Source organism: Dermochelys coriacea, chromosome 4 (assembly GCF_009764565.3).
Source record: "Dermochelys coriacea isolate rDerCor1 chromosome 4, rDerCor1.pri.v4, whole genome shotgun sequence".
Classification (NCBI taxonomy): Eukaryota; Metazoa; Chordata; order Testudines; family Dermochelyidae; genus Dermochelys; species Dermochelys coriacea.
Genome location: NC_050071.1, coordinates 2,983,608 through 3,009,832, shown reverse-complemented (window position 1 = coordinate 3,009,832; position 26,225 = coordinate 2,983,608). Strand labels below are relative to the sequence as shown.

The 26,225-nt window shown below is 45.6% G+C and overlaps 1 protein-coding gene and 1 long non-coding RNA gene across 3 annotated transcripts in view; one reads left to right on the top strand and one right to left on the bottom strand.

Moving 5' to 3' along the window:
- Window positions 1-26,225, top strand: part of IGFBP7 (insulin like growth factor binding protein 7) — a 70,052-nt gene that overhangs the window by 14,357 nt on the left and 29,470 nt on the right. The window lies entirely within an intron of this gene.
- On the bottom strand, window positions 17,946-24,010 carry LOC122460039. The gene is made up of 3 exons (XR_006281089.1): window positions 23,879-24,010; window positions 22,823-22,991; window positions 17,946-18,236 (listed from the first exon to the last, which is right to left on the bottom strand). It is a non-coding gene; the product is annotated as an uncharacterized LOC122460039 (long non-coding RNA).

Below are 26,225 nucleotides of genomic sequence, written 5' to 3'. Positions count from 1 at the left end.
ACCATGTGTCCGCACACAACTGCTTCCCCATACTCCTCATTACTGGAATTCTGTTTGCTCTGAGCAAGGCTAATCATTGTTATCCATACCAGGACAGAACTGGTGTAGACAACAAGGTAGGTTTCTGCAGTACAGGGTCTCATGGGAGGAAGGGACTAGTGGAGAACTTTGGAAGTCCTCGCAGGAATATAGGACCATTTCGTTGGGGCAGGAGGTCATTCATTCATGTAGCACAGCTGTCCTCCCCTCCAAGGCCCTGCACACTTCTTCCTCTAGGCATCTAGGCTTTCGTTATTTCCTGATCCTCATGTCACTCCTTCAAATCTTCCTGCCTCACTTCTCCATATTTTTCCTTCATATTCTCCCAGCAGCCCCAGGGAAATAGGGAGGGAGGCTTGGGGTTTACCAGCCATCTCAAGTACTAGCTAGAGGTGGATGCGAAAGACGGATACCCCAAACAGATTCCAGGGACAGCACTCTACCAAGAATCCCAGCACCATCCTCTCTCTCAGCAGTTCAAGGAGGGTGTGTCTGGGTTCTCTCCTGCTGTTGCCCCCCTACTTTTCATAGTGGTCTTTGGCTAGTAGGTATGGTTTGGGGGTCAATGGAGGTAAACAAGGGGGAGAGAGTGATGGGGTAAGTTAGGTAATAGAGAACAGTGTGAGAGAGATGCGGCAGGGAGAATGGGGAGAAGAAAGGAGACCATATAGGGGAAGAGGTAGAGAATGCAGAGAGGGAAAAGAATGGGAGATACAAGGAGGTAAAGGGAGAAAGAGAGCATGGAGAAAACAGACACTGATGGCAACTCTGGGAAAGGTGCACCATGATCTATTAAAGGAAAGAAAAATGTAGTGTGAACCAGGATGGGGAAAAGAAGCTCTAACAAAAGCAAGAAGTGCAGTAAGTTACTTCTACACAGTACATTGGCTAGATCAGTGGTTCTCAACCCACAGACAGCTGTGGCCCATGTGACATCCTCAGGGTCATACATGTAGTATATGTGTTTTGGATGCAGCCCACATAACATATAGATATATGAACTCTTTGGCCCAGTTCATAGTCCTGGGGGAAGGCTGGTCTCTTTTATGTTTGTGTGTTCAATGCTGAGCTCACAGCCAGACCTTAATAAATGCATACACTGGTTAGTAGAGGATCTTGGCTCACTGGGCTAATGTTCAAATGAACTATATACCATGGGATTGAAACTCCCTTCAATGCCTAGCCCCTTCACTCCAGTCAGCCTTTTTTTTTTTTTTTTTCTGGTACAAAGTGCTTCACTTCCACATTTCTTAGTGCTAGCTCTGGAATGAAACAAAGATAAACTTTTCAAGTTCCTGTAGGTCAGTTTAAAGATAAATAAGAGCTACATAAATATATAATTGCTGGAGCATTCCTTCTGAATTTAGCCATAGACAATGCTATGCCAAGGATTTTTTTTTTTAACCCACTCCTGTGCAAAGCACAAGTTGAGTTTCCTAGGGAAGGTCCCTATGGAATGTAGGCTTTTGTTTATCACTACAGCACCTGCTAGTGCTCTCTTGGCACTTAATTAATCTTAAAACTCTAGATGGCTTTGTTCTTATTGGACTGAATCTTGCAAGAGGCTCTCATTCCGGATGCATGCTCTTTTAATTAAAAAAAAATTACTTTAGTCATTTTTCCCAATTCTAGAAGATTAAAAATACAGTAGTTTTTTTCCATGTTAGGACTGTTCTTTTTCACCTCCTAGCTAAAAAGAAAAGATTGGGGCCTGATCCTGAGTGTATTGGGGTAAGGGGGCCTGAATGCCCCAAAGCCTGCTGCCTCACAGTCTCAGATCTTTACTTTTCAAAAAATATTAGTAAGGGACATGAGACAATATTCTACCTATGTGTACAGATCTCCTATGGTTATTAACTAGAGCTCTACTGATGGAGCAAAGGTGGAAATTGTCAGCTCCTTGTGGCTGGGACCTATGTTCCCTCTAATTTTTGACAGGCCATGTGCGCAAAAAATTTCTTCTGTACAAATTTTTGACAGGCCGTGTGCACAAAAAATTTCTTCTGTGCAAATTGTGCTTCTGTGCAAATTTTTGTGTGTGCGGTGTTTTGCCATGTGCGCGGAGTTTAGGATCTGTGCACGCGCACAGCTTAGAGGGAACAGTGGCTGGAACTGTCATTTTCTGTGTATGTACAGCACCTGGCACAATGGGGTCCTGGCCCATGACTAGGACTCCTCAGCACTATCGCCATACACATATTAATAAAAACAGTCCTTCAGTGGACTATTTGGTGTTGTGTATGTGGCGTAAACAGTGTAGATGGAAACTCTTTCACCTTTTCTCCTGATAAGCATAAGTTGTCCATGTTTCCCCACCATACATGAGAATGCTGAGGACGCAAGCCTGGTACACTAGCATTTTGGTCTTGAGGGTAAGCTTTGAGTTGTTCCATGCTCTGAGTTAGTCTGCTAAAGGTGGTGGCAGCCTTTCCAGTGAGAGATTGGTGGTCGATGTAGAACCTAAATAATTGAAGTTTTGGACTACTTCTAGCTGGTTTGCATTTAAGGTCATTGAAGGATCTTATGGAACCCACTGTCCTAAAACAACCGTTTTCTTAATGCTGATGGCGAGAGCAATGCCTGACAAGCACTTGAAAGGCGGTCCATAAGTTCATGTAGTAGATCTTCATCATGGGCTATGAGGGCAGCAGCATCAGCGAATAGAAGTTCCCTGATTAGCACCTTTTTTTGATTTTGGTCTTTGACTTAAGTCGTGACAAGTTGAAGAGTTTCCCATCTGATCTTGTGTGGAGATACACTTCATCTTTCATGCCCTTAAATGCATAGTTCAAGAGTACCAACAAGAAGATTCCAGAGAGTGTAGGGGCAAGAACACATTCTTGCTTCACTCCGCTTTTCATCTCAAAGCTGTCCGAAGTGGACTCGTCAAACTGGACAGTTGCTCTCATGTTGTTGTGGAATGAAAGTATAAGACTTAACTGGGTTGGTGGGCATTGAGTCTTTTCTAGTATTGCAAATAGACCTGCTCTGCTGACTGTGTTGAATGCTTTGGTTAGGTCCACAAAGGTGATGTACAATGGTCAGTTTTGCTCTCTGCACTTTTCTTTTTTCAACACAAATGGCAAGATAAAGTCACCAATGCAGAGGTTCTTCAAAGGGCAAATTTACCAAGTGTGACAGCCCTGCTCAAGCAAAGACAACTGCGCTGGCTGGGCCATCTGAGTAGGTTGGAAGATGGATGCATACTCAAGGACAAGCTATTCAGGGAGCTATCAGAAGGAATAAGAACAACAGGATGTCCCAAGTTTCACTATAAAGACCCATGCAAGCGAGATATGAAGGAATTTGGAATTGATCCTGACCAATGGGAAGTCTTGGCAAATGATTGTAACAAGTGGCACCATTGTCTCCATCAGGGTATCAAATTCCATGACAGGAGCTGGCTCCTACAGCTTGAAGAGAAAAAAGCCCGTACGAAGCAAGGAGCTCCCAACCAAGATATGTACATTTTCAATAACTGCTAAAGATCATGCAAATCTCGGATTGGACTATTCAGTCACATGAGACATTGCAAACCATCTACATCATAGGCTGCAGTTCCCACCATCTCTCATAGATGAAAGGATGCCAACAACTCAGGGACTCATTTTGGGGAGGACCAGTTTCAGTTTCAGTTTATTAATGCAGAGTCTCATTAACAGCAGGGAGGGACACATGCTCCTTGTTTGGCATGTATCAAAACATGACAAAAATCCTTGTGCATTACCTCCCATTGGGAATTGAGCCTAGGTGCTCTGGTGCCATAGTGAGAAATGTATAATAAATACCAGTACACAGATGATGGGTGGGTTAGCATAATGCTTAAAAGGAAGTGGTCTGTCGAAAAGTGAGAAATCATGGGGGGTGGGAGTCCCCCAGGGAAGCTGCTGGGTGCTCGGTGCTTTAGAAAATCAGTCTACTTCTTTAGCTACTTAAATATGGACTTAGGAGCCCAACTTTAGGCTCCAGTTTTTGAAAATCTTGACCCTCATGGGCACACAAATTAGCATAGGCAGCTAGCCAGATATCTAGCTAGCCATAGGTATACAAATATTATTGATTTGTGTGCACACTTCCAGTATTCACATGCAGAAATTAGGCACATATACTCGCTCATGTATGCCTAAATTTAAAAGTTTGACCCACATGTCAAATCATACTGCTCCCTACCTGTTCTATGAAGCCCCCCCCCCCCCGACCTCCATGTGTTTCTTTGGTAGTTTTGCTTATTTATTCTTCCATGCCCAGTTGCAATTATGACTCATTTTTTGTTATACATACCTGCATGAAGAATCTGAATTCTGGTGCTGGCTGGATACATAGGGCCTTAAATCCATTTTTCCACAGAGGAGCATTATTCTGGTTTCATTTATTTACATTTACATTCATTGTCTTCTGGATATACTAAATAATTATTTTTTTCTTTATAACATTTTCAAGCACATGTTGCTGTATTACTTTAGTAACAGCTTGAAGCTCTGATTTAATATCATACAACATGGGCTGTCGTGTTCTATCAAATAGCCTTGAAATGTCTATTTGTAAATTATTCCTGAGTTTTCAAACCTTCAGTGGATTATGATTTTGCTCCAAACATTGTTTCAAATACTAAAATCATGCAGATACACATTTGCTGGTCTACTGCTTTGTGTTTTTCCACTGTTTTTTTTTTAATTCTTATTTCACCTTAAAGGCATTCAGTTATTTTTGCAGTGTTTTGGTTCATTGACACTTAGTACACTTGCAGTTTTTATGGTTACTTTGCTCAAATCTTATTTGAGCTGTTTAATATATTACTTGGCTGTTCAGAGTTTGGTATGTTTCTAGTTCACTAGTCAGCATGATGACTCCGAGAGCCCAAAGAAATGGCCATTCTTTACTGTATGCAGAGTGCTATGGACCTCGACTAACAAAATGCCATATGTTATTTGTAACATTTTTTCTCAAAATCTGGAATAAAAAATGGTTATTATGGAATGAAAAAAACTCTAGTTACTCTAATTACTTCAGCTAATTCCCCCAGTGCTTGTTATTGCCACCCCTGGGAAGACTGTGCTGTGTTCAAGAATTTCTCTAATCCTTTGTTGGGCAAAAGGTTGTCTGAGACTCCTGCCTAATCATAGATTATTGAGTAATGATACTAATCAGGATGGACTTCTGAAACCATGCTCACTTTACCATTAATAAATGCGCTCAGATCTCATGCCTCGCTTCCACATTTTCAACCGTGAAATTGCAGGCTTCCCAAATTCTTTAAAGGTTTAGGCCTCTTTCACAAAAGGGCTGTCAAAGACAGAGAAGGGCTGCCTAGTAAATTGTATCTGGCTGCTAACAAAGTGTTGTTCTGTCTGGTGGTTCATACAATGTACGGGTGTATGGACTGTGTGGTAGCAAAATTAAGTACAATCGTTGACCTTCATCTGCAAACCTTCAAGTTCCTGAGAAATGTATTTGCAAGTCTTTACATACACAAGCATCTTGGGTCTGTATCACCCCTCATGCCCTGCAGAAGCTCCTCCATAGCATGCAGGCCAGGGTTTGGGGTCAGGCAGAGGCCACTGTCCACAGCATCTTACCCCCTTCCCGCTCCAAGCCCCAGAGGAGTTTAGAGGGTACATAAATGCTGACCTTTTCATAATTCTCCCCCTACTCTGCAGAAACCCTCACCCCACGAAGAAGGGGCATCGTGGTTATGGGCTGCCAGTGCGGTTTGAATCATTGCTGCAGCATGGCCCTGATGGACCTGAGTTACCCACTGTCATTTCTGTGGGAGGGTGGCATGTCCCACCCTCCTGAAGTTAGACTGAGGCAGAAACTCTATCTAAGGGCCAAGCTTGCAGCATTGGCCTGGGAGTAGCTAGCACAGTGGGACTGTGTAGCCTTTAGTGAGGCGGATACTAGCTAAATGTGACAGGATGGAAATGTTCCACTTAAGTCACACAGCTTCATGGAATTAGGCTATAACCTATAAACAGCAGGCATTACTTGTTCTATTAAAGACAACAATATTACACTGATCTATAGAGCAAAAATAGCACTGACTACTAATACTACAAATTACTCTGCTGAGGTCTCCAACCTGTGCTGCAGACTTCACATTCTGTGTGCTCCATAGGGTGCCACAGACTCTGGGGAAGAGCACACAAAACATGAGGCCTATTACTGCAAGCCCTCTGCTAGGAGACCTCCCATTGACTTCACTGTGAGTCCTGCACATCAGCCCATCAGTTTTAAAGTGTAGTGTAAACTGCATGTGGATTATTCATGCCTAAAGGCCAGACAAAAATGGGGCCTCATTATGCTAGTCTCTGTACAAACGCTTACTATCCTAGAGAGTAAGAGTCAAAGAATTCAGTCTAAATAGATAAGACCAGATGAAGGGTAGGTCAGGAACATAGGAACAGCCATACTGGGTCAGACCAAAGGTCCATCTAGCCTAGTGTCCTGTCTTCCAACAGTGGCCAATGCCAGGTGCCCCAGAGGGAATGAACAGAACAGGTAATCATCAAGTGATCCATCCCCTGTTGCCCATTCCCAGCTTCTGGCAAACAGAGGCTAGAAACACCATCCCTGCCCATCCTGGCTAATAGCCATTGATGGACCTATTCTCCATGAACTTATCTAGTTCTTTTTTGAACCCCTAGGCCCATGTCCTCAAAGGCTCCTAACTTTCATTAAAATCAGTGGAAACTAGGAGCCTAAATACCTTTGAGGAGCTGGACAAGAAAGAGAGTAAGTCACACAGTAGGTCAGTGGCAGAACCAGCAATAGAACCCTCCCTGCAGGTACCACCCCTGCAGCTCCCTTTGGCTGCAGTTCCCCATTCCTGGCTAATGGGAGCTGGGGTGGGAGGCAGGCAGGAGCAGCCCACAGAGATCCCCTGTTCCCCAACTCTCCTGGGGTTACACGAATGTGCTGGCCACTTCTGGGAGCAGCACAGAGCCAGGGCAGGCAGGGAGTCTGCCTTAGCCCTGCCGGACTTTTAGCAGCCAGAGACTGCGATCTACTGGTTGGTGGCTGCTGCTGTACAATATACTGTGAAGACTTGGTTAGGCTTGACAGCGGTGGTAGTTTTTTCCTAGACGTGATGATAAAACACAGAGATTCGTGATGTGTACCGAAAGGATAAATGTATTTGGAGCTCTGCAATGTGTGTGAAATATGGACTCAAGGCTGCAATTCTTGTGCACCCAAATCAATGGGAATTTTGGACAGAACAGAAATATAATGTGGGAATAGAAGGTTCTCATAGATTGGGTTGTTAAGATCTTCAGAGAGGGAAAATGTTCCCCTTGTGTAGAGTGCTTGCACCATGGTTATGAACCACTTAAATCCCACTGTCTCATGTTCTGAGCCCTAAAGTGGTGCTGTCTTTTGGGATATTCACCACAAGATTGTAATGTATGTGCATAAATTGCACTCAGGCTGGCCCACAACATTTTGGCACTTGAGGTGGGGAGCTCAAATGACGCCCCCGTACCCCCTTACTTGGGCCAAAATTTTGAAAGGTCTCAATTCTGCCTTCTTCCTGTTCTGCTCCTCTCATGGTACTGCTCTGCTACCTACCCCCATAAAGCAGAACTAACAACTTAAAATGCCTTGTTCAAAAATTTTAAGTAACACTTAACTTTCAAACGCCTGAACAGCAAATGTATCTTTTCTTGTCTGCATAGTAAACACTGCATTTTCATCTGTTTGAGTAATCAAAGTGGTACTTTCCGTGCCTTCTTGGTTGCAAAGATTTGAACTGCTTCCTGCTGAAGGTCCACAGTCTGGGCCAGCTCATGCTCTATTGAGATGGTTGCAAGGCCAACCAGGCTCTCCTGTGTCATTGTGGAGCGTAGATGTGTTTTTATTAACTTCAGCCTGGAGAAGCTGCATTCTCCACTGGCAACTGTTACAGGAAGTGTTAGAAGTATGCGCAGAGCAACAAAAGCATTTGGAAAGAGGGTGGTCATCTTATTTGTGCACATATATTCCAGAACAGCCTTTGGAATTGATCCTGCTGAAATGTGTCTTGAAAAGGCTTTCAGTCCATCAACTAAACCACTTGCATCAATATTGTGCATGTCATCATGTGTCAACACTGTCTCTAGTGCTCTGCATTGCTGGTGTAGGTCTTCTTCAGGTATAGTGAGGAGTTTTGGAATATCATACAACATCCCAAATATACTGCTGTGTTCCTTGAGCTGCATGAAATGTTCTTCAACTGACTGTATTGCACAATCTAGTACCTAGTTAAATACCGGTAATTCAACTTTGAATTGTTGTTTGGGGTCTCTTATGGGATTATCCCATGCCTCGTAATCAAAATGTCTTCTTGTGCACTCTTGTATGACTCTTGTGTTCTTGAATGGGTGGGAAAATAGCTTCATTGTGAAGTTCCTCTGCCAACTTGTGTGCACTCTTCAGAACATTTTGAAATCCCTCATCTGATCGGTATGACTTCGCTTTGTCAAGTTGTTCCATTGCTCCAGATATATCAAGGTCAACACCTTGGAGTCTCTTGCTTACAACATTTATTTCAAACAGTATGTCATGCCACAACGCTAAGCCACACAGAAATTTGAAGTTATGTACGTTTCTGGTAATTCCATTTCCCTCTGCCACTGTTCTCCCACGAACAGTTCCTGTCATAGCATTATCCTCATAATGGCAATTATGGCATCATCTGTCTTCCCAATTTGGTGTTTGATAGGCTTTATCACTTCTACTCGACTTTCCCATTGTGTGGCACTCAGTGGTTTCAGTGTCAGAGAGGATGTTCCCAGATGTTGCTTCAAAATTTGCCATCGATGAGTTGATGCAGAGAAAAATACATAGATGCTTTGAATTACATAAAAAAATTCAGCAGCCTCACTAGAAGCTGATGCTGCATCACTGACCACCAAGTTCAATGAATGAGAACTGCATGGGACAAAAAAAGCTCGAGGGTTTAACTCTCGGATGCGTGTCTGCAGTCCTCTGTTCTTTCCTCTCACGTTGGCACTATTATCCTAGCCCTGACCTCTCATGTCAGCTATCGCAATTCCCTTATCTTCCAGCTTTTTAAGAAGCACATTTGTTATACCAGCTCCTGTAGTATCATCAATGTCAATAAATTCTAGAAAATGCTCTCTGACAGTCACCATTGCAAGGATGTTTTCACTAGGTTCTATTGTTGTTACAAAATGCACCATTAAAGTCATTTGTTCCATATGGCTGATGTCAGGTGTGCAGTCCAGAATAACAAAGTAATATTTTGCTGACTTCAGATCTGCCACAATCTTCCGTTTGACTTTTGTTGCCAGTAACTGTATGATCTCATTTTGAATTGTTTTTCCAAAGTAATGGCCTGTGTACATTTCTTGGGTGATGACTCTTCTTAGATGTTCCTGGAGTACAGCATCAAACTCAGCCATCAGCTCCACTATTTTAAGGAAGCTTCCATTGTTTGGCACATACAGTTGATCTGAAGTGCCATGCAGTGCTAGGTTTTGGTTAGCAAGCATTCTCACAATGGCAATGAGCCTTTTCGGAACATTTTTGCCAGTAATGAGACTCTGATGCAATCTTCTCTTGATGCTGATCATCTATGGTGGCCTTTAACCTTAGTCTTATCTCAAGCTCTTTCCACCTGTGGAACGCTCTCTGGTGATTTGCTGCCTTCTCATGGCATGCCAGATTTCTAGCCAGATTTTTCCAGTCCTTTGTTCCTGTAGAACCCAATGTGGCTGGAACATTAGACTGGAAGAGTTTGCAACAAAAACAGTATGCAGCATTCTTGTTTTTTGAGTACATAAGCCATGGCCTCTCCATTTTGTCTCAATTGGGGTTTTCATGCCAGTAATGTGTTGGATGGAAACTTTTATTTTCATTGTCTTTGGAGAACATGAATTTTTTCACTTGCTGTGGCCCATGCAGTACAAGGAAGTCCCTCAGGCTACTGCTCAAGTGGGGTCCACAGTCCTGGATCATCTAGACTTAAGGAACTAAACTCAGCAGCAGCTGTTTCTTGTGCCTTCACCACACTCTTCTCTGATCTACACTTTTCTTCAGGAATGTGCATGGTTACATCCATTTGAGATGGAGATATGGATGCCGCAGTAGCTGCCAGGTCACCTGCACTCTGACTAACTGGAAGATCAGGCATCTCCTCACCACCCACATCCTCACTGGGGCCGGAAGCCTCATCATGATCATTTGTGTCTACGTATCTCAGGAGAACTCCTTCCTGCTTAGATAGAAAAGCTTCCTTTGCTTGCTTGCTTTTTGTGAATGCTGCCCCAGAGGGGCATTTTCTTCTTTCACTCATGACTGCTGTTCTGTGCCAGCTATAGTGGCTCTCAATACTCAATTGAAGGGGACAAATAAGCAGGCTGGTAGCAGGGCCTGAGTGAGGGAAGATATCAGCGTCTCAAGGGCCTAACTGGCTCGTTCTACTTCAGTTGACTGCCTGTTCTCCTCAAGTGGGTTCAGGGAAGCAGCAGGAAACGGGAAGCTCCCTGAGAAGCTGATGTTAACAGTCCAGGTTCCTGGTGGGGGCTAGAGAGGTACATAAGAGCCTCCTCTTCCTCTCTCTCCCTGCAACTCCTGCTTTCTGTTATTCCCTCTCACCTTTTCTCCTGCCTGCCTGTTATGTCTCTTGTGCCCTCCTTCCTCCAGCACAGCACTCCCCCATCTCTGTGCATCTAGAGCAGAGACAATACACATGCACCAGCAGCAGACGCAATTTTCTACACTCTGGGTCCTAGTGGCACCCCCCGTCTGGCACCTGAGGTGGCCGCCTCAGTTCGCCTCATGGTAAGGCCAGCTCTGATTGCACTGCTGGATTTCAAAATTGGAGTTAAAGTTTTTGGGCCTACAGCTCCTCACTTGGGGAATCTGGCTTGTATAAGGGCTGCAGTGTCATTCTGACTGTTCAGAAACACAGAAGTAGGAGCCGTTCATGGTTCTTCTTGTTTATCTGTTGCAAGCATATTTTATTAGTTGGTGGGTTGTTTTGTTTGTTTGTTTTTGAAAGTCCATCTGCTCCTGAATATAATTTGGTTGCTCTCCTATACAGATCCATGGGTCACAGTTTTAAATAGTTATATCAAGATCTGTAAGCAAGCCCAACTTGTTCTAATCAGTTCCAGCACAGGATGCCAGACTTGTTACCCTCCTCTGGAAATCTAAAAGCTGATGACACAAAAGAATAAGGAAAGATTTTGCATTGATTTGTGATATGGAGCAATAGAAGTGCTTTGAGTGTGAAAACATCACTGTGTGTTTTCATCGTTTGAAGCAGCATTTTGATTTCAGATTTGTATTAACTGCATTGCAGGGTAAGATGCATTTGTGGGTAGCTCTGGGCCCCGTTTCCTTATGCCCCTTCCCCACTTTGTCCTCTCAGCTCTGCCCAAGTCAGAAAACTAGCAGTCTTCTACATGTCCTTCTGACACTGTGGTGTGTGATTCTCATCAAGCAATTTTCCACCTGCTCCCTGTGCCTCCCTGATCTAGTCCATCTTCTTTCTCTTTAAAGTCCCTTTCCCAGCAGCCTATAACCCATAGTCCTTTGTGCAGAGAGGTGTTAGCATTGTGTGCACTCCATTCTGTTTTCTTCCCCACCCCTCTCCAGAATGTCATGCAAAATCTAGTGGAATAAAAACCCCATGCAGTTAAGGCACTCAGACTATTGTGATAGGTGTGGAACAAGAACCTGAATAGAATAAGAAAATATATCCCTTTCTGGCTAATTAATTCCTTTTTATGTCTAAATATCCCATCCTTAGTCTATACATTGTCTCTTTAAATAGTAAATTCCTCAGTGTAGTGACATTGTTTTCCTGTTTGTACATAAAGGGCTAGATTCACAATGGGATTTAGGCACCTACCTGCCATTTTAGGCACCTTAGTCCCAGAACCCAGGCCCCCTGCTGGGATTCACAAAACCCCTGCTCAGCTGCCACCAAACCTGGTAGGCGCCTAAACTCACTCAACACCAAGTTTTTGCAGTAAAAATACTCTGGGCGCCTGTGTTTCTGCTTCTGGGCATGTGTGATGGTGCTCCACTCTAGGCATCCAGATGCCTACACTCCCGTGTGATGCACAAACTGGGGGAAGATAAACAGGTGTTCCTCTGCCTCAGTCACCTGTGGGATCTGCTGCAGGTGAGCACAGAGGCAGCTTACCAGTCAGGCCCCACACCAAGCTCAGACACTGTGGCCTGCGGGGGAGGAGGGCCTCCCTCTGAACTATTAGCCTCATGCTTGAGGTATTTAGCTGAGATGTGGGAGACATCCCCTGGTTCAAGTCCCCTCTCCACTGGTGGGGGGAAGAAATTTGAACAGGAATCTTCTACCTCTTAGGTGAGTGCCCTAACCACTGGGCTATGTGATATACAGGTGGGAAATTCCTTCAGTCTCTCCTGTTGAAGCTGTTCCACTTTGGATTAAATAATTAAAGAGTTATTGTGGGAGAGAGAGCAAGCATAAGAATGACCTTGAATCCCTATGATTAGAGCACTCACCTGGAAGGTGTTGTTACCCAGGGTTCCCTAATTCCAAAGCTCTTGGTATCTTTACTGTCTGCAAGATGATATCAGGAAATAAACCAAGGGAGATGCAGCACCTCTGTCTTCTATATGGTTGGCATAAATCACACAAAATCAAGTGCTTTTACTTAAAACCTTCACTTTATTAGTCTCCAGTACTCTCAACAGAATGCCTTTACTCAAAGTCTCTGTTTTATTTAATCTCAAGCACATACAAACACAATAGGTTATAGAGCACCCCCAAACAATACTTACCCATAGGCTGGAGTGGTCAAATGACAAGGTTCAAGTGGCCAGCTATCTACCTGTTGCTGGGGATTCCAAGAGATGTCCAGAAGGTCAAATCCAAATTCCTCAGACCTATCTATCCCTTTATATTAATAACTGATACAATTACATCAACAACATGTCAAAGAAAAACCATTAAGCAAGCACTGTTTAAGTTATATAGATTTTTTTTTTGCAGAGTCTGCAGTCTCTTGGATCCCAACACACACATGCCAGAAGTCAATTGTAGATAGACTTTCTGTTTTTCACAGACACTTTCCCCAGTGTATCAGAGAGGACACAGAATCAAGCTCACTCCTCATGATCACTGTCTCTGCCCCCCGGCTTTGCCTTAGTGATACTGATACAAAGGCCTTACAGGTGCTACTCTTGGCAATAAGTAAAATAATGGATATTCCATCCCATTAATTGGCAGTGGCTTGAACACCTGGCTGGTTGTTAAAAATGCCCCTCTGCAGTGTGAGACCCAGGATCATATGTGCCAATGACATTTTTTTAAGTATTTAACAAGAGTGCAATGGCTTCAACAGGAGATACTGAGGGAGCCTGTGATGGGGTGCTCCACTTATCGCTAGAATGGCCCCCTCCCTGGTCACTCTGGGAAATAGCTCGCCAGGTTGATGTCCCTTCTCACGGTTGCAATGTCACTCCATCTCTCTCAATCTGCAGCCCCTCTCTTGCTCTAGGAGCTGCTGCTGCTCTTCATGATTCAGCCCTCCGGCGAGGTCATTCAGTGTTTCCCCCTTCCAGGGTACCAAAGTCTTTTGTCAGCAGGCCTAGGTAGTCTTCCTATTCGCTGCCACATAGCCCCTGAGGGTGGCAGTGGCAGGGGAACCCAGGCCTGCCCTCTACTCCAGATTCCAGTCCAGGGCCCAGTAGTGAGCAGTTAAGGAGTGCATCTCCAACACCTTACTGCTCTTACTCCTAGACTCCTTCCTACCGGACTTCTCCCCTTCCTTCTCCCTGACCTCAGGGAGGGGGACTGCAGGCTTCCTCTCTGCTGCCTCTTTTATCAGTCCTGGGCCAATTCAGATTTTACCCCACACAGCCCACCAATCTGATTAGATCATTACCCCCAATCAGCTTCCCCTGTGGCACTAATTAGCCTCTAAGTCATCAGAGTGCAAATTCACCTGTACTCTCCCTGCTTCATTAGTTGTCCCCTGTCATTATTTGAATCCCAGGTCCAGTACTTGTCCCCTTAGGCTGTGGGAGGGGCCCTCAGATATGTGTGGGCGCAGCCTCCCAGATGTCAATAGGAACTCACTCCCTGCACAGGCGTGTACGTGGTGCGATTCGCCCCTGTCAAGGTTCCTTCCCCACTCTGAACTCTAGGGTACAGATGTGGGGACCTGCATGAAAAATCCCCTAAGCTTATTTTTACCAGTTTAGGTTAAAACTTCCCCAAGGTACAAACTATTTTACCTTTTGTCCCTGGACTTTATTGCTGCCACCCCCAAGCGTCTAACAAAATATAACCAGGAAGGAGCCCACTTGGAAACGTCTTTCCCTCCAAAATCCCCACAAGCCCTACGCCCACTTTCCTGGGGAAGACTTGATAAAAATCCTCACCAATTTGCATAGGTGAACACAGACTCAAACCCTTGGATCTTAAGAACAATGAAAAAGCAATCTGGTTCTTAAAAGAAGAATTTTAATTGAAGAAAAAGTAAAAGAATCACCTCTGTAAAATCAGGATGGTAAATACCTTACGGAGTAATCAGATTCAAAACATAGAGAATCCCTCTAGGCAAAACCTTAAGTTACAAAAAGACACAAAAACAGGACTATACATTCCATTCAGCACAACTTATTTTATCAGCCATTTAAACAAAACAGAATCTAACACATCTCTAACTAGATTGCTTATTAACCCTTTACAGGAGTTCTGACCTGCACTCCTGCTCTGATCTCAGCAAAAGCATCACACAGACAGAGAGAACCCTTTGTCCCCCCCTCCCCCTCCAGCTTTGAAAATATCTTGTCTCCTCATTGCTCATTTTGGTCAGGTGCCAGCGAGGTTATCTTAGCTTCTTAACCCTTTACAGGTGAAAGGGTTTTTCCTCTGGCCAGAAGGGATTTAAAGGTGGTTAGCCTTCCCTTTATATTTATGACAGCCCCCTCCCCAACACTTGTCCTTTTTACAGTGTGAGGGAAACCATGGCGCACATTTACATTGAGTGCGCTAGGTTGCAACCCCTTTTCCAACTCCTCCAGAACCTTCTCTTTCAGTTCTGGCTGCGCTTTTCTCCACATCTCCTGATCTACACCTCCTCCTGGCGCTGGCCAAAGAGGCCATCAATAACACTAGGAGTAGGTGCTCTGCAATTGTGGGGCCTATTCCCATTCCTCTCTTCCATCACACATCCATGCAGGTTTCCTTTGGGCCGCGTCTGCTGGCTTCCCAAACACCTTTGAGGAGCAATGGGCACTCTCTGGGGCTCACTACTTGGTGCCCCCTTTTGGATCCTTGCTTTTGACTCTGTGATCCCAGGACTTTAATAGGTACTCACTCCCTGCATTTTGTCACAGAGCCCCACGTCAGTGTCCTGCAGGTCAGTGGCTAGGGCACTCACCTGCAAGGTGGTAGAGCACTGTTCAGATCCCTTCTCTGCCTCAGGCAGAGGGGAGCAGGGTGCTGGAATAGGGAAGGCCAGGGGGCCAAGACCCTCCCACTTTTTGAAAGTGGACAGGCCTGGCCCATCCACTTTTCAGCAGAGGCCCTGCCCCCAACCCTCCTCTTCCCACCTGAGGCCCAGCCCCCTGGCCAGGCTGGCAGCTGAAACCTGATTGGGAAGCCATGGCAGCTGTGGGGCACCATGCCACAGACCCTCTACCTGCCTGAGGTCGGGGGTCAAGAACAGTCCCCGGCCTGTGTCCCCACCCCGTGGGCCCCCTGCCCATGGCAGGTGGAGGGTCCACTGCGCAGCTCCCCACAGCTGCCCATGCGTGGCTCTTACCTGGACCCAACTCCGGCTGCAGAGCTGCAGCCCGGCCATGGTAAGAGCAGTGAGCAGCTGTGGGGAGTTGCAGACCCTCCTGCCCTGGCCAGGGGGGCCCATGGGGTGGGGACACAGGCCAGGAGCTGCTCTCAACCCCCTTTCCCCCCAACCCTGGGCAGTGTACTGCTTTTTGTGCATTCCCTTCTGAGGCTCCTATCTCTCCTGATTCATTGTACAGAGAGCCGAGGCGCTGAACTCCGGCTTTGTGAGTCCCAGTGATATTCTAGGTGCCTAAGAGTTAAGCATGGTGACATTGAATGTCACTAAGCCCAAGTCACTTTGGAAGTCTAGCCCACAGGGCCTAGCACACTTTTGGTGATTTAAGTTATGCAATATTGTTTATTTATATGTGTCCATATTATCCTTACCTGTAGGCAAGGCAGACTAATCGCAGACATGAATTTGACTGTGGAAAGTGATTGCCACAAGCTGCCTTACAGGTTGTGAGTCGATTCAAGCTGTGTTGGAGATATAGACGGGCTGGGATTTTTCAGAAGCACTTGCACTGACCTGACTTTTCTCCCACTCTTCTGAAAATGCCTCCCATCCTGTACGGGAGCTATCCTAATGTGCTGTTATCTCCATCTGCTGTGCCCAGTGCAGGGATGGTACTGCATCTTCCCCAGTACACTGCCCTTTGGAAAATGTTACTACTTTGCCTAACCTTCTTTAGCCTCGTACAGCCCAACCATACAGCACATAGCATCAGAAGTGTTCTCTAGTGAGAGCTAGGCTAAAGGTCCAGCTCTTTGCAGAGAGGAGTACAGCAAGGATTTCAGAGGATGTGAAAAAATTGGAAAGTGTCCAGCGGAGGGCAATAAAAATGATCAGAGGATTGGAACACATGACTTATGAGGAGAGGCTGAGGGAACTAGGATTGTTTAGTCTGCAGAAGAGAAGAATGAGGGGGGATTTGATAGCTGCTTTCAGCTACCTGAAGGGGGGTTCCAAAGAGGATGGATCTGAACTGTTCTCAATCGGAGCAGATGACAGAACGAGGCGTAATGGTCTCAAGTTGCCGTGGGCGAGGTTTAGGTTGGATATTAGGAAAAACTTTTTCACCAGGAGGGTGGTGAAGCACTGGAATGTGTTACCTAGGGAGGTGGTGGAATCTCCTTCCTTAGAGGTTTTTAAGGTCAGGCTTGACAAAGCCCTGGCTGGGATGATTTAGTTGGGGATTGGTCCTGCTTTGAGCAGGGGGTTGGACTAGATGACCTCCTGAGGTCCCTTCCAACCCTGATATTCTATGATTCTATGGTTAACTCTCAAATGCTCTTCTCTCAGCCTTTCTGCAAACCGTCCATTGACTCTGATGGGAATCCTCCACATGTGACACAGGCAGAGTTTACCCCTCTCCTGGAGGAAACTCACAAATACAGACCTGTCCAAGTGGTAGAGATGCAAATGAGCATTCCTGCAAACTGATCTCTCATGGCCCCAATTCAGCAGAGCATTAAGCACATGCTTAACTCCATCTCTGTTCGGCAAGGCACTTGAGTACCTGGTTAACTTTAAGCACCCACTTAGGTGCTTTCCTGACTAGGGACTGATGAGTGACTTGGGGGTTGGCGAGAGGAGATGGAAGGATGAAGAGACATGGGATGGAGAAGGCAAGAGGGGTTTAGTGTCCATCATGGAAAAGTCATTTTACATTCAGCTCAGGGCACCCCGCCCTTTCCCTTGACTTCCCTCTGCATATGTGAAATCCCTGCTGGGGAGGATTGTGCCTGTCCCCATCCAGGCAGCCCCTCCCTTCTCTTGGGAGGCCTGTGTCCTGGAACCTGGGTGGTCTCAACATGCAGAGCAAAGCACACGTGGAGGTGATTGTTCACCTCTCGAAAGCTTTAAAAGGGATGTGTCAGCTTAAAAAGCTCTCCTTTTTCTGAATTTCTTGCCTGGTATCATTGCTGGTAACACCTCGGGTGTCTAGAACCAGAGGTGCTGACTTTCTGAGTTCCCAGGAGGTGCTCGACCCCCACCCCAGGTCCCACCCTCACTCCACCTCTTCCCCCAACCCTGCCTTTTCTCGCCCCCTCCCCCTGCCTCTTCCAGTTCCCACTCCTCCCCCTCCTGCATGCCACTGAACAGCAAATAGCCAGCGGGTGGGAGGCACTGTGGGGAGAGAGGGAGGAGCTGATCATTAAGCACCCACTATTTTTTTCCATGGGTGCTCCAAGGCTAGAACACCCACAGAGTCAGCGCCTATGTCTAGAACTCAACAAGATTAGAGACAGACCCAGTGGTCAGAGTAGTTACCCTGTGCGTTTGAGATTAATTGGTACAGCCAGACTCACTCTTTTCCCTCTGTAAGGCTGGATTGTAACCATCCAGTCCAGCTGAGTAAGGGATGGGCCAGGTAGGAACCAAACTATGAGTCAGGCTATGTCTATACTGAAGAAAAGAAAAAAAAAGTATGTTCTTAGCTCAGGTTAGCTGGCCACATTAAAACAACAGTGAAGACAAGGTGATTTGGTTTTAAATTTGGGTTAGCAGCACAAGTTCAACTCCAGGCAGCCCTGTAGGTTTTAACTCAATCTGCTAACCCAAGTTAAACCCCAGATTGCTGTGCATTCACTACTATAGAACTCAGGTTAAGAACACACCTTTCTTGGAAGTGTGGACATACTCTGAGCAGGGCCAGTTTAATCTTTTGTGGGCCCCAGCACCCAGACCGTGGCCCTGCCTCCTCCCCCTCGCCCCAGGCTCTGCCTGTCACTTACTCCTCTCTGCCCCCTCCTTCCTTCACCCCCTGCTCGCTCCTCTCTGCCCCTCTCTCCACCCACTGCTTGCTCCTCTCCCTCCCTTCCACTGCTCACTCCTCTCCCCCACTCCCCCCCATGCAAATGGCGTGTGGAGCCTCGGGGCGGGGGGAAGATGCCGAGCAGGGGCTGGGCCTCAGGGCGAAGCATGGGTGGAGTGGGAGAGGCAGGACCACAGTCTGGGTGCCAGGGTCCCTTCTGAGTGTCAGCATGGCACCATTGGTACCATAGTAAACCCGGTACTGACTCTTAATCACAATTTGACTATTTGAGACTGCCTAGATTTCAAGCTGATGGTTTCCTTTTTTGAGCTGTGCTCTGGAAAGAGCAAGTTGAGGGTATTGAAAACAAAACTGGCAGATGCTGTTTACAGAAGACTCTGCTTCTCCATATAAAGTCATTTCTAAGTGAAAATGGCTTCTTGGCAGCTTGCGAAATAAAATGGAATGGTTATTTTTAGAGACAGATTTTTGTGAGTGTGTGGGTGCAAAATAAAATCAAAACCCATCATGAAAATAGAGAATTCCCAGCTTCCTGCTTTTGTTCCTAGATTTAATTTTAGCTGATGCTACTTAGAGCCCTGGAAGTTTGTCTGGAGAGCAGCTAATCTCATGCATTCGGAGCATGTGGTAAATGATTTCCACTTCCTTTAGGTTGCGAGTCCACTTATATATAAATTTGCAATGTTGTAGCCATGTTGGTCACAGGATATTAGAGACACAATGTGGGTGAATTCATATCTTTTATTGGACCAACTTTGGTCAGTGAAAGTGTCAAATATAAAGGGAAGGGTAAACACCTTTAAAATCCCTCCTGGCCAGAGGAAAAACCCTTTCACCTGTAAAGGGTTAAGAAGCTAGGATAACCTCCCTGGCACCTGACCAAAATGACCAATGAGGAGACAAGATACTTTCAAAAGCTGGGGGGAGGGAGAAATAAAGCCTCTCTCTCTGTCTGTGTGATGGGGACAGAACAGGAATGGAGTCTTAGAACTTAGTAAGTAATTTAGCTAGAGATGCGTTAGATTATGATTTCTTTAAGTGGCTGAGAAAAATAAGCTGTGCTGAATGGAATGGATATTCCTGTTTTTGTGTCTTTTTGTAACTTTAAGGTTTTGCCTAGAGGGATTCTCTATGTTTTGAATCTGATTACCCTGTAAGGTATTTACTATTCTGATTTTACAGGTGTGATTCTTTTTACTTTTATTAAAATTCTTCTTTTAAGAAACTGAATGCTTTTTCATTGTTCTTAAGATCCAAGGGTTTGGGTCTGTGGTCATCTATGCAAATTGGTGAGGATTTTTATCAAGCCTTCCCCAGGAAAGGAAAGGTAACATCTGGGGGGGGGAGATGTTTCCAAATGGACTCTTTCCTAATAATAATACCAGTTAGACGTTTGGTGGTGGCATCGAAAGTCCAGGGGCAACAGGTAAAATAGTATGTACCTTAGGGAAGTTTTAACCTAAGCTGGTAAAAGTAAGCTTAGGAGGTTTTCATGCAAGTCCCCACATCTGTACCCTAGAGTTCAGAGTGGGGAAGGAACCTTGACAGAAAGACATAAGCTTTAAAGCTTGCATAGAGCTCTTCTTCAGGTCTGGGAAAGGTACTCAGAGGGTCACAGCTAAATTCAAGGTGGAACAGATTAAGCAGAAGGAGTTATATCTTGCAAGAGACCATTCAAGGTGAAGTGGCCCATTAACACATCTCCAGTCCTAGGACAAAGAAGGGTTAGTGGGTTACAAATTGTTATAATGAGCCATAAATCCAGTGTCTCTATTGAGACACTGATGATTTTTAGGGCCTAGCAAAGTTACAGATTCAATCTGCCAGGCTTGTTTTCTGGAGGTGTTTTGAGGATGAGGACTAAGAGGTCAGATATGGACTGGTAGTTTTGTGAAAAGTGTTTGCCAGTGGGTGATGTGGTATATTTGTCTATTATTTTTATGTGTGAATTTATTTGGGAGCATAGTGATTGTCTGCTTTCATCCACATAGTTGTTGTTGGGGCATTTGATAAGGTGGATGAGGTACACCACATGTGGTGATGGGCATGTGTAGGACCCCTGGATCTTGAAAGGTGTGTTGTGGGGGTGTACTGATCATTGTAGCAGTGGAGATATGTCTGTAGGTTTTGCATCTGTTGTTCTGGCAGCATCTGGTGTTGCTTTGAGCTGGTGAGTCTTGGTCTGCGGGGAACTTGCTTCTGATGATGAGCTTGGTGATGTTCTGAGGGGTTATTCGAAGGCCAGAAGAGGAGGTTTGGGAAAGATTTCTTACAGGATGTGGTTCCCATCGGGTATGAGTTGTAATGGTTTAAAGATATTCAATGTGGGTTTCAGTGTGGGGTTAAAGGTGACAACTAGGGGTGTCAGGTTTCAGAGTGGTAGGGTGCGTGATGGGGGGGAGGGGGAGTTTCCTGTATTGAAGCAGGTTCTCTTGGGATATTTGTATGTGCGACCTACTTTTCTGGTGGAATGTCTTTGTTTGATGAAGGCGATTTTAAGTGCATTAAGGTGTGTACCCTGGACTTTCTCTCAGAGCATATTCTGTGGTATCTGAGTGCATGGCTGTAGAAAACAGGTCTCTTGGTTTGTTTGGTGTGGTTACTGGATCTGTGAAGGTAAGTGTGGCAATCTGTGGGTTTCGTGTACATAGTTGTCTGTAGGTTCCATTGTTGAAGCTGATCGTGGTGTCCAGGAAATTGATGCTGGTGTGAGAGTGTTCCAGCGAGAGTTTAATGGGTGGGTGGTGGTGGTTGAAGTTGTGCTGGTAATCTGTGAGGGAGTTTAGGTCGGCAGTCCAAAGGATGAAAATATCATTGGTGTATCTCAGGTATGTCCTTGGTTTCATGGTGCACTTGTCCAGAAATTCTTCCTCAAGGTGGCTCATGAAGAGGTTGGCATACTGAGGAGCCCTGGTACCCTTGGTTGTTCCCATGGTTTGGACAAAGTTTTTGTTGTTGAATATAAAATTGTTATGAGTGAGGAAGAAATGGATGAGTTGGTGATGTGCTTGGGGTAGATATCTGATGGTTGCCCATAGTCTTGTAAATATTTGAGGTAGGCAGCTATGCTGTCATTGTGAGGGATGTTGGTATATAAGGAAGTGACATCCATGGTGGCAAGGATGGTGTTCTGAGGAAGGTTGTTAATGTTGTGGAGTTTTTGGAGGAAGTCAATTGTGTCCTGGAGGAAACTGGCCCTTTGTGTGGTGAGTTGTTTGAGGTTGGTTTCTATGAGTCCTGATAGTCATTCACTTACAGTACCATGGCCAGGTATGATGAGTCTGCCTGGGATCTCTTGTATCTTGAGATGCATGTAGACAGTCCATGAGGTGGGTTCATTGGGGATGAGATTGTTGAGTTTCTCTAGGAGTTGATTTGGGAAGGATTTGATGAGATCCTGTTATTCCTGGGTGAATTGTGGTGTGGGGTCTTCTTTGACTTTTTTACAGTAGGTGGTGTCTGAGAGTTTTTGGCTAGCCTCATTGATGTAGTCAAAGTTGAGGACTATAATGGTGCCCCCTTTGTCTGCCCCCTTTCATCACTATGTGGAGGAGGGATTGTATAGCTGTCCTCTGGGCAATGGAGAGATGTGGTAGATGTGATGTTTCTTAAGGATTTCACAGTCTATTTTTTTTTTCTTGAAACTATCAATGTAATAATCAAGTGGGTGGTTTCATCCACTGTAGGGTGTCCAATCAGATTATTCTTTTTTCTTATGACTGTCGATGTGGACCTGGTAGTTGTGGGTGGGGTCATCAATGCCGTGAAAGAATTATTTGACTAGAGTCGGTGAAAAAATTCTAGCTCTCCACATGTTAGTAAGGCATCAGGTTCTTTGGTGGGGTAGAAGTTCCATCCCTTGGAAAATACTCTTTTCACAAAGCCTTCACTCTATACCTGACCTCTCAGTCCTCATTCTCAAAGGAAACCCACATAACACCTTAAAAAGATGAGCCTGGGAACTTAAATTAATAACTTTGCTAGACACTAAAAATCATGGAATCAATAAAGGCACTGGATTTATGGCTCATTACAGCAATCTGCAGTACACTATATCTCCTTTATTGTACAGCTTCAGAGGTGTTAACTGCCCACTTCACCTTGAATGGTCTCTTGCAGCTTTCTGGGACTGGTTCTCCACTCACTTGCACCTAAGTGAGTCATTTACACACACACAAATAAAAGTGGTAGTGTTTTATCCCCACTTGAGGCTCACCTTGGAGTGTCATGGACCGGGAGGCAGATGGTCAGACCCTGTAGTCAGAGCAGTGGTGGTCAGAGCAGGAGTTGGAAACCTGGAACTGGAGCTGGGGGTCAATCAGGAGTCAAGCCAAGGGTTGGAGCTGGAGTCAGTAGCCACAGGTGGGGGGCATAGAAGGCGGGATCTGGAACAAGCCAGGAAGGCAGGAATCAGGAATAAGACAGAGCTCTGGAATCGGGCAAGAAAGCAGGTCCAATGTAGCAGCCAGCTAGGAATTCACCTCTGACAACTTCTTGTGCCTCCGTCTGACTTAAATAGCAAATCTGAGCCAGTTGGAGATGCTGGATGTCTCTTCCAATCAGGTGCTTCATGGGCGGTTCCTCTGGTGATCTAGGGTCCACCAGCCCACACTTCCTGCTGGTTCATGGAGCTGCCAGTTATGGCAGCCATATGAGGACTGCCTGGGGACCCACAGACCTGGGTTTGAGACCCACATTCCCTTACAGACAGCTGTGAAACAACTCCACAAGAACTACAGGGCAGTAGAGAATCAGGCCCATTGATTGAAATTCATCTCTGATATAACTCAAATGATGCCAGTGGAGTTATATCAAGGATGGATTTAGTCCAGAGGATGAATTTTGGACTCAGCTACATGCCTGCAGCCCCATTGACTTCAGCAGCAGGTAAATAAGGGCAGGATTTGACCCTCTATATGTGTGTACCTACAGCAGGGGTGGGCAAATTTTTTGCTATGTGTACCTACAGCAGGGGTAGGGAAATTGTATGTAGGGATGGGGCAGGGGGCTGGGGTGCAGGAGGGAGTGTGGGGTGTGGGAGGGGGTGCGATGTGCAGGAAGGAGCTCAGGGCAAGGGATTGGGGCAGAGGAGGGGTGCAGGTGTATGAGGGGGCTCAGGGAAGGGGGTTGGGGAGTAAGAGGGGTGTGGAGTGCAGGAGGGGGCTCAGGGCAGGGAGTTGGGGTGCAGGATGCGACAGGGTGCTTAGGGCAGAGGGTTGGGGAAGGGTGTGGCGTGCAGGAGGGGTTCAGGCTCCAGCCCGGCGCCACTTACCTAAAGTAGCTGCAGGGTGGCAGCGGCATGCACTGGGGCCCGGGCAAGCTCCCTGCCTGCCTGCCTACCTGCCCTGGCCCCATGCCAAGCTGCTCCAGGAAGCAGCTGGCACCACATCCCTGCACAGCCCTCAGGGATGGGGGGGCACAAGGCTCCGAGCGCTGCCCTTGCCATGCTTCTAGGTAACTCCCCTGAAGCTCCCATTGGCTGTGGTTCCCCGTTCCCGACAAATGGGAGCTGCGGGGGGCGGTGCCTGAAGGCAACACCCTCCCCTCCCAGGGCCGCAGGGACGTGGTGCCAGCTGCTTCTGAGAGCAGCACGGGGGCAATCCCACGGGCCGGATCCAAAGCCCTTAGGGGCTGGATCCGGCCCGCGGGCTGTAGTTTGACCACCCCTGACCTAGAGTATACAGGAGATGTGCATGTGGATTTTACCTCTGCCAGCTGCGTTTTCTGTAGGATGCTGTTCTCCCGTCTTTGCTTTCATCTGGCTTTAAATTATGTTAATACTGACAATAGTTTCAAACTCTGGATTTAGTCAGACCTTGAGCCAATGTTGCAGATAACATTCTTACAATCTCTGTATCAATTTCAGAATTGATGGTATGGAGGGATGAAAGTTCAAACAGTAAACTCTGCTAAGAAATAACTACATGTCATCCAAGTGCCAGGCTTAAGGAAATGAAATGCGAAAGATATTTCCATCCTAGATGCTATTATATGGCTCTGGAACAGTCTAGTATGGGCACCTTATTACCAGAAAAATAGGGATAAATGGGAAGGCGTTGGAAGATGAGAACAAAAGCCCTAGGAGCAAGCTGGAGAGGGAGACAGGATAGCAGGCAGTGGGGATAGTTGCTGAAGAAAAATTAAGACATTAAGATGTATATTGGCCAAGCCAGAGCTAAATGGGGACATAGTAATTTTACGTTCTGACGCGTTTAAACGCCAATAAGATGGCTCAAGGGGCTAGAACTAGGAGACACAGGATAATTTAAGCAGACTACTAGGGAAAAATCTTACCAGTATATTGAATCCAAACAGTACAGAGCAGAAGCATGATTGAATGGACTGGGGACTTAGGAGGCCTTGGTTCTGTTTCCAGTTCTGCTACTGGGCAAGTCCCATTCTCTCTCTGCTTCCGCTCCCATCCTTTGTCTGGATGGACTGTAAATTCTTTGTGGCAGGGATAGTCTTTTCCTGTATGTTTGTACAGCAATTACCGCAATGGGACCTAAATGTTGGCTGGGGTCTCTAAACACTGCTGTGATCTAAATGAATATTAGCCTGTGAAACAGTCTCCCAAAGGGTGTGGTGGAAGGACCTTTTCCTGAGATATTTAAAGCTAGACTCCATAGCATAGAAAATGGTTTGCTTTGGCAGGAAGATGAGATAGATAGCCTATTAAGGTTATTTATTTTTTGTCTGGTACTTCTATTTTTACACAAGGTAGACAAATAACTCCATAAAAGCCTGAGAAAGCTGAGCTACAGGCTGCCTGGTTTCTCTTCCAGAGTGAATGACATCACTAGAGCTATAACTAGCCACTCTCCATCACCACCAACAAGGCCAATAATTACTAGTTATTTTTTAAAACAAATAGGCGTGTGAAAAATCCAGTGCTAGTTTTAGTGAGAACCCTCTTTCAGCTATGACTACTTTATTTCAGCTAAGGATGTATTCTGTAGGTACAAAAGATTTGCACCTTTCATTCTCATTAAGGCAAACCGGGTTACGTGATGGGACTATCTTCCTCACTGTCCCCTACATTTGGATGATCAGAAACCACAGTGAACATATAATTTTAACATGGTTGAATCATCACACCAATTAAGTCACATCAGAATAGAAGACTGTGAAGTGCAGCCTGCAGTTGTCCAGTCCAAAGGAAGTTGTCATGAATTGTGTTTGTAATCAGAAGTAGAAATGTCACTGTTCTACTTTATTAAAGTCTAGAGCATTTACTAAGGTTTAATGAAAAATGTAAGGCACCTTCATGAGAGTGCTCTTCACGGTGCTTCTCTGTGTACTGAACTAGCACTTCTCACTCACGCACATGACCATGTTTCAGTAGCCATTACACACTTCACTTTTTTATACGTTTCAGAGTAGCAGCCTGTATTAGTCTGTATTCACAAAAAGAAAAGGAGTACTTGTGGCACCTTAGAGACTAACAAATTTATTTGAGCATAAGCTTTCGTGAGTTACAGCTCACTTCATCGGATGCATCGGATGAAGTGAGCTGTAGCTCACAAAAGCTTATGCTCAAATAAATTTGTTAGTCTCTAAGGTGCCACTTTTTTATAGACACACAAGGCGGATTTCCTGGATTCTATTTGGCTAGGTCA